We start from the raw sequence: 12,270 nt of genomic DNA on the forward strand, positions 1-12,270 counted from the left end.
GGGCATGCCCCAAGAAGTTCAGCTCTTTTGCCTGTAAAAAAAAACATACAATACCCCCCCCCCAACATTACAACCCACCACCCACATACCCCTAATCTAACCCAAACCCCCCTTAAATAAACCTAACACTAATCCCTTGAAGATCTTCCTACCTTGTCTTCACCATCCAGGTATCACCGATCGGTCCTGGCTCCGATATCTTCATCCAACCCAAGCGGGGGCTAGACATCCACTGAAGAAGTCCAGAAGAGGGTCCAAAGTCTTCCTCCTATCCGGCAAGAAGAGGACATCCGGACCGGCAAACATCTTCTCCAAGCGGCATCTTCGATCTTCTTCCATCCGGAGCGAAGCGGCAGGATCCTGAAGACCCCCAGCGCGGAACATCCATCCGGACCGACGACTGAACGACGAATGACGGTTCCTTTAAATGACGTCATCCAAGATGGCGTCCCTCGAATTCCGATTGGCTGATAGGATTCTATCAGCCAATCGGAATTAAGGTAGGAATTTTCTGATTGGCTGATGGAATCAGCCAATCAGAATCAAGTTCAATCCGATTGGCTGATCCAATCAGCCAATCAGATTGAGCTCGCATTCTATTGGCTGTTCCGAAGCTGAACTTCTTGGGGCATGCCCTGCAAAGGGCCCTGTTCAGGGCTGGTAAGGTAAAAGAGCTTGTAACTTTTTTAATTTAGAATAGGGTAGGGAATTTTTTATTTTGGGGGGCTTTGTTATTTTATTAGGGGGCTTAGAGTAGGTGTAATTAGTTTAAAATTGTTGTAATATTTTTCTTATGTTTGTAAATATTTTTTTATTTTCTGTAACTTAGTTCTTTTTTATTTTTTGTACTTTAGCTAGTTTATTTAATTGTATTTATTTGTAGCAATTGTGTTTATTTAATTTATTGATAGTGTAGTGTTAGGTTAATTGTAGGTAATTGTAGGTAGTTTATTTAATTATTTTATTGATAGGGTAGTGTTAGGTTTAATTATATCTTAGGTTAGGATTTATTTTACAGGTAAATTTGTTATTATTTTAACTAGGTAACTATTAAATAGTTATTAACTATTTAATAGCTATTGTACCTAGTTAAAATAAATACCAAGTTGCCTGTAAAATAAATATTAATCCTAAAATAGCTATAATATAATTATAATTTATATTGTAGCTATATTAGGGTTTATTTTACAGGTAAGTATTTAGCTTTAAATAGGATTAATTTATTTAATAAGAGTTAATTTATTTCGTTAGATGTAAATTATATTTAAGTTAGGGGGGTGTTAGTGTTAGGGTTAGACTTAGCTTTAGGGGTTAATACATTTATTAGAATAGCGGTGAGCTCCGATCGGAAGATTAGGGGTTAATAATTGAAGTTAGGTGTCGGCGATGTTAGGGAGGGCAGATTAGGGGGTTAATACTATTTATGATAGGGTTAGTGAGGCGGATTAGGGGCTAATAACTTTATTATAGTAGCGCTCAGGTCCGCTCGGCAGATTAGGAGTTAATAAGTGTAGGTAGGTGTCGGCGACGTTGAGGGGGGCAGATTAGGGGTTAATAAATATAATATAGGGGTCGGCGGTGTTAGGGGCAGCAGATTAGGGGTACATAGGGATAACGTAGGTGGCGGCGCTTTGCGGTCGGAAGATTAGGGGTTAATTATTTTAAGTAGCTGGCGGCGATGTTGTGGGGGGCAGATTAGGGGTTAATAAATGTAATATAGGGGTCGGCGGGGTTAGGGGCAGCAGATTAGGGGTACATAAGTATAACGTAGGTGGCGGTCGGCAGATTAGGGGTTAAAATTTTTAATCGAGTGGCGGCGATGTGGGGGGAGCTCGGTTTAGGGGTACATAGGTAGTTTATGGGTGTTAGTGTACTTTAGGGTACAGTAGTTAAGAGCTTTATAAACCGGCGTTAGCCAGAAAGCTCTTAACTCCTGCTATTTTCAGGCGGCTGGAATTTTGTCGTTAGAGCTCTAACGCTCACTGCAGAAACGACTCTAAATACCAGCGTTAGAAAGATCCCATTGAAAAGATAGGCTACGCAAATGGCGTAGGGGGATCTGCGGTATGGAAAAGTCGCGGCTGTAAAGTGAGCGTTAGACCCTTTAATCACTGACTCCAAATACCGGCGGTAGCCTAAAACCAGCGTTAGGAGCCTCTAACGCTGGTTTTGACGGCTACCGCCGAACTCTAAATCTAGGCCAAAGTGTTTGTACCTGAATAAATCATTAAACTAAAATTCTGTTTAGGCTTATGATTTATCTAGGATTTAATTTACCACCTTGTAGTTGTATGATGTTTATCTTTAACAATCACACAACTACTATGTGGTTTACTAATATACCTGAATAGATATATTAGATATGTTATTAAGATATATGGTATATTTGAGAGGTGTATGTTTATGCAACAAAACAGATTTTAAATACTCTCCTGGTTGATAGAAACTTTCCATATGATAATATTATCGTAAGATGATATAAACGATATAGCAAGTGATAAGATGAAAAAATAATAGAGTCTCCAGAAATGTTCCGGTATGAATAAACTCCAAGTTGCATTAAGAGAAAAAATATATACAGTATACGAGGATAGTCTTAGCAAGATCTGATGGTAAGTTCAAATATCCAAAGCGGTAAGTACTTACTCGCAGGAGAGAGAGGGAGAGGAGCCTCAGGCTGCAGCTGCGGCACTAGTGTGTTTGAGCGCGAAGTCCGTTCAGTGAAGGAGGCGGTGCTGAGGCAGAGCGGTCAGGTGTCAGCGATACCTGACAGGTTGCAGAATTCAGTAACGGCCACAAGGAGGAGGCATGTAAGAATCCCAAAACAGAATAGGTGAATCTCAATTACAAGCAATGAGAGAATGAACAAAAGGCTCCTTATAAAGGGAGCTAAGTAACCAATTAAAGGTACAGGCATGAGAGAGTCAATATATGACAACGGAGGACACCTCCTTCTTACACCACTGGGGACCTTGTTTGGTTGTCCACCAAGAATCTTAGACTTAACACCCCCACCAAAAAGTTTTCTCCTTTATACATAGGACCTTATCCTATTACTCAAGTCATCAACGTCAATGCTGTTAGACTTAAATTACCGGACTATATGAAAATTCATCCCACATTTCATGTGTCGCTCCTCAAGCCATATAAAGCATTGAGGAACTCTTCATCTACTAGTACTACTCCTCAAGTTTCCATAGACCCAGAGACTGAATACGAAGTTCGTGCCATTTTGGACTCCCGATATTTCCGTGGTACCCTCCAGTATCTGGTTGCTTGGAAAGGCTACTCTTCGGATCATGATTCTTGGGAACCTGCTAGTAATATCTCTGCTCCTAGGTTGCTATCCATATTCCATCGCAGGAATCCCGAACGTCCTCGTCCCTGAGCACCGGTGTTGCTCTTTGTTGGGGGGATCCTGTCAGGGTTGTTGACATAACTCTTGCTGTACCTTTAAATCCGGATCTATTATTTCCTGTCTCACTATTTAAGTCAGTCTGTACCTCCTCTCATTGCTTGGTATACGTTTGTGTTTGCTCCTGGTAGCTGAACAAAGATTTCCTAAGCCTGTTCCTTACTGCTGTCACGCAGTTTTCCCTCTACAACATACAGATTCCTGAAAGGGATTCAGGATCTATCACCATATCACTCCGCGGTGACGTCACACGCCAACCACGGAGTAACCGGAGTTCCACAATTCTTACTTGCTTTACCGGATTCTACTAAACTTCCAGGACTATCAACATACCGGATCATCCTGCTTCTGAATTAGAACTCAGCACTTCTCAGGTATACGTTTCCTCTTTAATCAAGTAAAACCGGAATCTTTGTAAATATATTCACTTAGCATCTGGGTCGTTACTATGCTCCCTTATGTTTTCTCCATCCATACCTAAAGTTATACTACAAATATAAGGCTCCTTATTTTTCCTCAAACTTGTGAACTTGCACATGTTTCCCTTTTTCATTTTTTTATGTGACATGTCATATTTTTACTGTGTGCTAAATACTAACTGTTAATTCAGCAGGTTACTGTGTGAGACGCTCTGCTGCATTATATTCAGTGTATAAATTACACATGTGGCAGCTATAGAGCACTCTTCACCTATATAACCTTAGATCAAATCCAGCTACCTGAATTAATTGTGTTTAGCAGTATCCAGGTGGATATACATGTTAAACCACATTAACTCTTTGCTACATACCAAATTTTATTAGAATATATATATATATATAATCTCAGCAGCTGTGGTCTCACTCTCACACTATGTTCTCTTATTTGAAAAGCTCAGAGCATTTGACTGAACCTGACAGCATAGGTTCCAAAGGAGAAACATGCAACACCCTTAACACAAGGTTAAGATTACATGGAGGAGAAATTAGCTTGATTACGGGTTTAATACAGACCAAAGCCTGAACAAAACCATGAATATCAGGAAGATTAGCAATCTTCCGGTGGAACAAAATTGAAATAGCAGAAATCTGCCCCTTCAAAGAACTGGCAGATAGACCCTTATCCAAACCATCATGTAAGAACTGCAAAATCCTTGGAATTCTAAAAGAATGCCAGGAAAAACCATGATCTACACACCAAGAAATAAAGGCCTTCCTTGTGATAGATTATCCTAGTTACAGATTTACAAGCCTGAATTAAAGTTTCAATCACAGAATTAGAGAAACCCCTATTAACCTGATGGCATGGAAATTGAATGTTTAGTCCTTAGACAGAGACTTGAGATCCAGATGGAAAAATGGACCTCGCGTCACAAGGTGTTACCACATAGGCCAAGGAGGACAGCTGGACATTTAAAACAGATGTGCATACCAAATCCTGTGAGGTCAAACTGGGGCAATCAGGATTATTGAAGAATTATCTAGGTTTATATTGGAAATCACTCGTGGTAGAAGCACCAGAGGAGGAAACAGATAAGCAAGCTGAATAGACCAAGGAAATACTAGAGCATCCACTAACTCTGCTAGAGGATTCTTGGACCTCGCAAAATACCTGGGAAATTTGTTGTTCAATTTATAGGCCATCAGATCTACCTCTGGTAGACCTTGAAGATCCACAATCTGATTGAACACATCCTGGTGTAGAGACTACTCTCCTACATGTAGAGATTGACGACTGAGAAAATCTGCTTCCAAGTTGTTCACCCATGGAATATGAACTGCAAAGACTAGACAGGAAATGATTTCTGAACATGAGAGAATTTGAGACACCTCTCTCATGGCTAGGAAACTGTAAGTTCCCCTGGTGCATGACATAAGTTACTGCTGTGACATTGTCTGTCTGAAAACAGAGATGAGATTTTCTTTTCAACATAGGCCAAGCGTCCTGAAAATTGCATGGAGTTCAAGCACATTTATAGGTAACCTCGCCTCCTGAGGGTGCCAAACTCCCTGTGCTCTCAGAGACCCCCAAACAACTTCCCAATCTGAAAGACTTGCATCTGTAGTGATCACAGACCAGGTAGGATGAGCAAAAGAAGCCCCCTGGATAATTAACTGATGATCCAGCCACCATTTCAGAGACACTAACTTGTACTGGGATCCAAAAATATATTTTGAGACAGCTGAGTATAGTCTCTGCACCAGTGACAAAGCATACACAGCTGCAGAAGTCTCATGTGAAAATTAGCAACTGACATTCAAAAGACCTATAACTTTCATATAAAGAGCAACCGAGGGAAGAGAGAGGGAGACTGAATGTTCAGACAAGCTGACACCAATTTTAACCTTCTCTGCCCTGTTAGACTCATGGAGACTGAATCTATTTGAAATCCCCAAAAAGTTACCATTGTTTGAGAAATCAAAGAACTTTTTGGAAAATTGATCAGCAAATCATGTTGTTGAAGAATCAACAAGAGTCGGTTGGTGTGAGATTCTGCTAAAGGTAAAGACGAATCTTAAAAAACAATTTCATCCAGGTATGGAAACACTGCAATACCCTGAGTTCTGATCACAGACAAACGGGCACCCAGAACCTTTGTCAAAATGCTTGGAGCTGTAGCCAGATCAAATGGTAGAGCAACAAACTGAAAATGCTTGTGCAGAAAGGCAAACCTCAGAAAGTGGAAATGTTCTATGTGAATTGCAACATGAAGTTAAGCATCCTTTAAATCTATTGTGGACATAAACTGACCTTGCTAAACAAAAGGCAGAATTGTCTGAATAGTTTCAATTTTGAAAGATGGAATCCTTACAAACTTGTTTAGAGCTTTCAGATCTAGAACTGGTCTGAAAGTACCTTCCTTCTTTGGAACAATGAATAGATTTTAATAAAATCCCATCCCCAGTTACTGCAAAGGAACTGGAACAATCACTACCATAACTTCCAGACCTGAAACAGATTGGAAAAAGCTTGAGCATTTACAAAATTTCTTGGAACATTGGACAGAAAAACCTTCCTCTGGGAGACCTTGTTCTGAATCCTATTCGATATCCCTGAAAAACTATATTCAGAACCCAGGTATCTGGAACAGACTGAAACCAAGCCTCCTGAAAGAGGCTTAATCTGCCCCCTACCAGAACTTCTTGATCAGGGGCCACACCTTCATTCAGATTTGGTAGTATGGATAGATGTCTTAACCTGCTTTGACTTGTTCCAGTTAGCACTAGGTCTCCGGACTGATTTAGAGGAGTCAAACTTTTGTTCCTTATTTTGACGAAAGGAAAACAAACTATTAGAAGCTTTACATTTCCCTCTGGACTATTTTGTCCTGGGGAAGAAAAGCTGCTTTACTTTCAGTAACAGATATATAAGCTAAATTAGAACCAAACAACTTCTTTCCCTGAAAGGAAAGAGATAATAATCTAGATTATGACAACATATCAGCAGACCAGGTTTTAAGACATAAAATATCAGCATATGTAAACCTTTTACACACTCTAGGTGTAAGTACTCAAGTCTAATAACATCTCTTATGGGTATAGCAACTTAAAAAAGAGAAAATAATCCCATCAAAGTAATATAGCACATCACTATTAGAGATTGTCTCCAATTAAGGTAAGTAACACTGATTCATATGTTTGAAATGTAGTCCTGGCAGAAAAACATAGATATATGAAATATACAGGCTGGTGTTTAACATTCAAGTAGAATCAAATCCTAAACAGACTTAGTACATTTATAACTATAGGGTGTAATACTGTTCAGACTTATCCTTTAGATAAAGTATAACGGATGTACATTAACCTCAACAAACATCACTAGCAAACAGTCAGAGCTACATAAGTGTCTAACGCCAGAAATAATTTTCCATAAAAATATCATTAATTCCAGCAGATAAACACATCCACATTGAGAGCATAAAAAGTCTCAAATGTGATCAAGGTGACTGGTACAGTCCTTCACCAATATGAGCACATGTAGAATATTTTCAGCCAATTCCAGACTTATACCATTAGGACTAAATAACCGCAGCTCTGGGCAGAATGTAAAGGTTAAAGTTCTGTTAATAGGCGTGAGATCTTTCAAGTGTATGTAGCAGATCAAAATCACATGCCAACATCATTGTAGAAGATAAAGCCCTTTGAAGAAAGCCAGAGCCAACTGACAACTTTGTCTGGCATATCTCCTCAAAATTGGTTATTATTTGACGCACATTGAGAGCCACACTCCCATAATCAGGATCATCTTGGTCAAATATTGCTGCTCCTTCTTCCTGACTAGGTAAAAGCTGAGCCTGGCGCATGGAAAGATGTGTTATGAGGAACGCTGTATCCCAGATACTATCAATCGGTTTGTGATTAGGCACATCTAGCTGAATTCTATGTACGAGAAACACTGGTTTCTCACCTGGGTTAGTAAAACTCTCAATAGTTTGGTAAAGTTGCTGATCCAACCAATAAAAAAAAATGTCAGTGAATGAGACTTAATAATTCAGCTTCCCACTTGTCTAATGCCTCTATTTTGTCTGGAAAAATGTAATGATCCTGACGCTGGCAAAGTCACGTCTGTGAACTAAGGTCAGATGATATAAATGACATAGGATTTCTTAAAGCAGTGTAGGTCCCTTTAGAGAAACCATTAACTATAAATCTCATAACAGGATTACATAACCCTAGTACTTGGGGGGCTTAAAGGACCAGTAAACTTTTAACTTAACGGTTGTTATTTTTTTTAATATACATTAGAGCATCTACTATTGAAGGTTAAATATAACTTACATTAAAACCCCTCATTTCTTTAATCATACCGTAGCATTTGAAAGTTTCTTTCAACACCTCTAAAACTCAAGCCCATTAAAAAATGCAAACTCCCTCATTTAAAATGTAGTCAATCATCAGGCATGATTTGTGTATACATAATTAGCTGAAGCGCACTCCCGAGAACATGCACAGTGCTGTAAACCGCTATATGCTTGTGCAACTTTATTAAACATCGGCACTTCCTTTTGTGACATGTTAATTATACACTGCAATGTGCGCACGGCCATAATCTAGAAAGTTGCCGCACTAGGAGGGCTTGGAAATGAAAATATTATTAAATCGATTTCTGTGAAGAAGGTATGCAAAAACATTTCTTAAAACATTTGCAAATATATAGTTCAGTACAATTTGCACTCAATGTAAGAAAGAAAATGTAAACGTTTACTGTCCCTTTAATGTGCGACAGCCCCAATCCTACGATCTACCACTTACACAGGGCACACTTCCAGAGCCACACCATCGATAGATCATGATAGGTTACTAGATGGCTCCCAGGCCTGTGAAGTAATTTGCCACGTAGTTGTCTCAAAGAACATAGGAATATCATCCACTCCTTGAATGTACCAAAACTCGGCAGCATGAACTGCTAACAGAGGTATAAAGTAGTATGAGTTAGCTGTAGATATCTTCAGAGAATAGCTAAAAAAACTTACACCAACTCTGGGAGCTTCACTAAAACGCATCTTGCCGCTTTGAGAGCAGGCTCCACTCCCTATTTTTTATGGCATTTTATTAAGAACTTTGAGTGCCTTTTTAATCCTGCAAATATTATATATGTTATTTAAATTGGGAACTTCTAAGCAATGAGTGCATGGAACATTGTGGTGTATGTTTGTATGTATGTATCTATATATGCATATATTTCCCTCTTCTCTCTCTCTCCTCTTTATATATATACTGTGTGTATGTGTATATATATATATATATATATATATATATCTCAAGTCACAGACAGAAGTTCATAACCCCTCGCTGGCAAACAGATTTCATGCATTTGAGCTATGTCCACCTGCTACATATTAAAGGGAGCCCACAGGAGGAATACAAAAAGCATTAGCATTAAGGATTTTTTTTTTTACTAATTATTATTAATAATATGCTGAGATTTGTAAGTGGTGAGCAATGTGAAAGAAAACCACAGCCCAGACCCCATACATTATAAAAATATATTTGCCTCTACATATGTCTGTCTGAATGCCAGGGGTCTAGCAATAGTTTAGCTAACAAAATATGATAGAACATATATTAAGCATTATAATAAAGGGACATAATACCATAATATTAATTCGCTTAAAGTGATGCAGCTTAAAGGGACACTAAACCCAATTTTTTTCTTTCATGATTCAGATAGAGCATGCAATTTTAAGCAACTTTCTAATTTACTCCTATTATCATTCTCTTGCTATCTTTTTTTTTTTTTTTTTTTTTATACTTATTTCTTTATTGAACATTTTACAACATACAACTATTAGACATTATATGCTCTTTCCATATTTACTTTACAGCAAAAGGTTCAGATTGACTCTCTCAGTTTACATAGTAACATGGAAATAGGCTAAAAATTACAAGCACTTATGGATCGTCCAAAAACAAATAGGATCAATAAAAAGTAAACGAAAACGAAATAACCTAAAAAAAATTAAAAATTAAAAAAGAATTAAGCAGAAAACATTACATCATTGGCACTGAAACTATTGTGTCATACTCAGCAGATTATTTCCATTTAACACATCCACTGACTAATGTAACTTAGTTCAGTCTCATCACTAAGCTAAACCAAAAGAATCTGAACATATAACCTATAGATGTCAACATATTCCATTATTTCTGCGTGATAAGTCCTCTATATGAGTCCCAGAAGAATAACATATCATTATATAGCTGCATTCTATTACTTCTAAGAAAATAGTACCTTTCTAGGTTAATTAAATTGTTGACTTTATCTCTCCAAGAGTCTAAAGAAGGGGCTATATTAGATTTCCAGTGAGAGGCTATCAGCATTTTTGCTGCATTAAACATTATCTGTGTTAGGTTTCTTTTTATTACACATTTTATTTCATCATATGAGTTAAATAGACAAACCCTAGGTGACAGTGATAGACTGCTGGTGGTTGCTAAATTGATCTCCTTCACCACTCGATTCCAAAAATCTTGTATTATGTGACAAGACCACCAAATGTGTCCCAAATCTCCCACCTCACCTTTGCATCTCCAACATTTATTAGAGGCTTTTGGGAACATGTGTTTAAGCCTGTGTGGGGTAAGATACCATCTCAGCATGATTTTGTAATTAGTTTCCAAGCCTTGGGTAGAGTGTGCCGAATGGGCTGTTCTTTGGAAAATATCTGTCCACTCTTTGTCGTTAAACTGTAAGTTTAATTCCCTTTCCCAATTTTTGGTAAAATTATGCGGCTTTGGGGTATTTGTTTTCAGTAGCATTTTATATAGTTGTGATGTTAGCCCTCTTAGCGGAAGACCAGTATGGCACATGTTTTCAAACATAGTTAGGGGTCTAAGAAAGTTGTGTCTTTCTCTGTGTGTGTTAATATAATGATTAACCTGGTGATAACTTAGCCAGGATGTGAAAAGGCCCCTGCCCACTTGTTCTATTTCGGGCTTAGGTTTTACTTTATTCAAGTGAGTCACTAAAACTATAGGCACTAATCTATTGCTGGTTTTATCAGAGTCTAGTATAAAAGATTTGTTGATTGGGAGATCTGGGTTTGATAGAATGGGGGTTAAGGGGGAGAATCCGCTGGATATCTCTTTGTTTTTAGAGCATATTGATCTCCAGTCTGAGAATGTGTTGTTGATAGTCTGTAATGGATCCCCATGTGTGAAATAGGGTATATTAGGAGTCCAACTTGCACCCCCAAGTTGCTGACTTCCCGAAACATCATGCTCAATCTGTATCCAGTGTTTAAAATTTACCTCGCTAAATCTACACCACTCTATTATCTTATGTAAAGAGATTGCTTTCTTGTATAGCATAAGATTTGGGACACCCAAGCCCCCCAGATCTTTAGATGCATACATGGTTGATCTGCTAATTCTGGAAGGCTTGTTCCCCCATATATATCGATTAATTATTTTTTGTAGTTTATGAATATAAGTCTCTGTGTGGGGAAGTGGTATTGTCTGTAGGAAGTATAATATCTTTGGCAGAATTATCATTTTAGTGGAGTGGATCCTGCCTACCCATGACGTATGCTTAGCCTTCCATGAGGACGTTAACCTATTAATGTCTGCAGTAAGTTTTGAGAAATTTGTTGTGCGTGTAATTTCATTTTTGGGAGTGATACTAATTCCTAAGTATTTGATTGAACCCGATTGGATGTTGAATTTACTGCTTTCCTTAATTTTATTTAATTCACTAAGGGGAATATTAATGGGGAGAATATCCGATTTGGACATGTTAACCGAAAAATTTTAAACCTTCCCGTATTCCTTTAGGATTTTTTGGACTTTTAAAATAGACTCCTGAGGGGATGTTAGTGACATAAGGATGTCATCTGCGAACATGGACAATTTATATGTTTTGTTTTTAATCGTTATTCCTTTGATGGAAGAGCTATGTCTAATCTTGGATGCCAAAATTTCCAGGGATAGAACAAATAAAAGGGGGGACAAAGGGCAGCCCTGTCTCGTTCCATTTCTGATTTCAAACTGCTCTGATAAGGTACCATTTATGCGAATTCGTGCCGAGGGGAACGTATACAAAGCCATAACCTGTTTTATAAATAAGGGTGGAAAATTAAATTTATATAAGACTGATTCCAGGAACGACCAATCCAGCCTATCAAAAGCTTTTTCTGCATCTGTGGATAACAGAATTGTCGGGATATTATTTTTATTTACATATTCTATTAGGTCTAGTATTTTTATGGTGTTGTCTCTTGCTTCCCTTTTTGGCACGAATCCCACTTGGTCAGGGGAGATCAATTTGGGAAGGAGTCTGTTCAATCTGGTGGCCAATATTTTGGCGTATATTTTTAAGTCTAGATTCAGAAGGGAAATGGGTCTATAATTAGCAGGTTGATCACTTTTTTTCCCTGG

Source organism: Bombina bombina, chromosome 2, assembly GCF_027579735.1.
Source record: "Bombina bombina isolate aBomBom1 chromosome 2, aBomBom1.pri, whole genome shotgun sequence".
Classification (NCBI taxonomy): Eukaryota; Metazoa; Chordata; class Amphibia; order Anura; family Bombinatoridae; genus Bombina; species Bombina bombina.